This window comes from Procambarus clarkii, chromosome 9, assembly GCF_040958095.1.
Source record: "Procambarus clarkii isolate CNS0578487 chromosome 9, FALCON_Pclarkii_2.0, whole genome shotgun sequence".
NCBI lineage: Eukaryota > Metazoa > Arthropoda > Malacostraca > Decapoda > Cambaridae > Procambarus > Procambarus clarkii.
The window spans coordinates 9736330-9738861 of NC_091158.1; positions in this window are offsets into that span (position 1 = coordinate 9736330).

Genomic DNA, 2532 nt, shown 5'->3' on the forward strand with positions numbered 1-2532 from the left:
TCAACTGGTGTACAGATTCCTGAGCCTATTGGGCTCTATCATATCTACATTTGAAACTGTGTATGAAGTCTGCCTCCACCACATCACTACCTAGTGCATTCCATTTATTAACTACTCTGACACTGAAAAAATTCATTCTAACGTCTCTGTGGCTCATCTGGGTACTAAGTTTCCACCTGTGTCCCTTTGTTCACGTACCACCCGTGCTGAAGAGTTTGTCTTTGTCCACCCTGTCAATTCCCCTGAGAATTTTGCAGATGGTTATCATGTCTCCCCTTACTCTTCTGTTTTCCAGGGACGTAAGGTTCAGCTCCCTTAGCCTTTCCTCGTAGCTCATAACTCTCAGTTCCGGGACGAGCCTGGTGGCATACCGTTGAATCTTCTCTAACTTCGTCGTGTGTTTAACTAGGTATGGACTCCAGGCTGGAGCTGCATATTCCAGGATTGGTCTGACATAAGTGGTATACAGGGTCTTGAACGATTCCTTACACAGACTCCAGGCTGGAGCTGCATATTCCAGGATTGGTCTGACATAAGTGGTATACAAGGTCTTGAACGATTCCTGACACGAATCCTTCCTTACAAGGATTCCTTCCTTGAGTGTGTGTGTGTGTGTGTGTGTGTGTGTGTGTGTGTGTGTGTGTGTGTGTGTGTAAATCACGAAAATTAACACGCGATGAAAAATGTGAGTCAAACCACGGAGGAAGAACCGAAACAGTAATTTCCTTAAGTACTTTCGTATATTAATACATCTTCAGAAGGAATGATTTACAAGTCAAGTATTGGACATATATATAGGCAGGAGAGAGATGAAGTGAGGTGAGGTTCAATGAAAAATGAATGGGAATTACGTGGAAACAAATAAGAGCCGCATAAGAACTGCATAAGACCTATTGGCCCATGCAAGGCATTCATACCCACCAATAGGCCCACACATGTATAATAATAGCATAAGATAGTAAATATTTACAATGAATTAGTGAGACAAATGTGTATCAATGATCCTACTCAAATCGCCCTTTAATTGTTCTATCAAAAATGGATCTAAGTTATATAAATCACTGCTAATGTTCAAATTACATTCTTTTGTAATCTGTATTAAAGCGGATTCAATTATGTTCCTGTTAAAAGTGAATTTACAATTCGTTATCGAAGAAGCCATCTCCCAATCAATTTGGTGAGCATTTTCTCACAAAGGAACAAACAAAGCATTAGACAATTGGCCATGTCTTACAAAGTGTTTATGTTGCGAAATTCTACATTTCAAATCTTTAGATGTTTGCCCAACATAGAACTATCACAGTCTTTACAAGGTATTTTATAAATGACACAATTATTACTACGAGGGCTGTTTCTAACTAATAGTTTACCAACAGTATTTTCGTAGCTAAACAATACATGTATATCAAAAGGTTTCAAGGCCTTGACAATATTTTCAAACCCAGAGAAATATGTTTACCATATTTCTTGCATGATAGTATGATGATAGATGGAATTACTGGTGTCGATTTCACTTTGCCTCAGATCTACAAGATTTTGTTGAAGTTCTCTCTCAGATTGCTCATTGACAATCCAAGGTTACACTCATCGTCTCCTTTAAAGGCAGAATCTTTGGCTAACTTATCAACTCTATCATGCATTCGGAGGCCAACATGAGATGGAGACCACATGAAATGAACTCTGTTACCATCATTAATAATTTTGTTGTATTTGTGTGTAACTGAGTGATTGTAACCTATCCACCGCTGCTCACTGGATGGGGGGCGGTGTGCAGGACAAACATATAAATTTTGACACTAGCTCTCCACATGTCAGTTGCTTAATTTAGAACCTGTACTTGAGGTCGATCTCGAACCCATTGTTGATGTGACGATTTATATTGAATTTTGTAACTAGCTCATCAAGATTGTAACTTGCTTAGCTAAATGAATTGTGGGGTTCAGTCCCTGAGCCCATTATGTGCCTCTGTAACCCTTTCCACTACCGCCCACAAGATGGGTATGGGGTGCATAATAAATGAACTAAACTACTAACTTTGTGTCTAGCTTCGGACACGAGCATGTTACAGTTATGTCTTAGAGAGTTGAGGGCAATTAAGGATGATAAGGAGTCACTTCCAATTAATGTATCAAGTCTGGAGACTTGTACACATGAACAGACATGCAAATATTTCACCTCTATTGCATTGTTCATCATGCAAATGGACGTCATAGCAATGGACGATGTGTGAGCATCTAAAAAAAGAAACATAGGGAGTGACTAAGATGGGTTGACTTTAACTTGAGACTTTTATACATTCCCCTGAACCAATGATAATAATATACCATTATTACGTCATCGTGCTCTCGGGCCCGCTTCTAATGGTGTAATTGTTTTCACCTGCAGATGACGGTATTCACAAACGCAGTTAATATACGATTACGAAATCTGGTCCTTCTACATAATGAATTATGCATCGATAATTAACATAAATAAAGCTGGATAAAATATAAGGTCCATAATTAAAAAAAACAATATCAAACATATGAACCT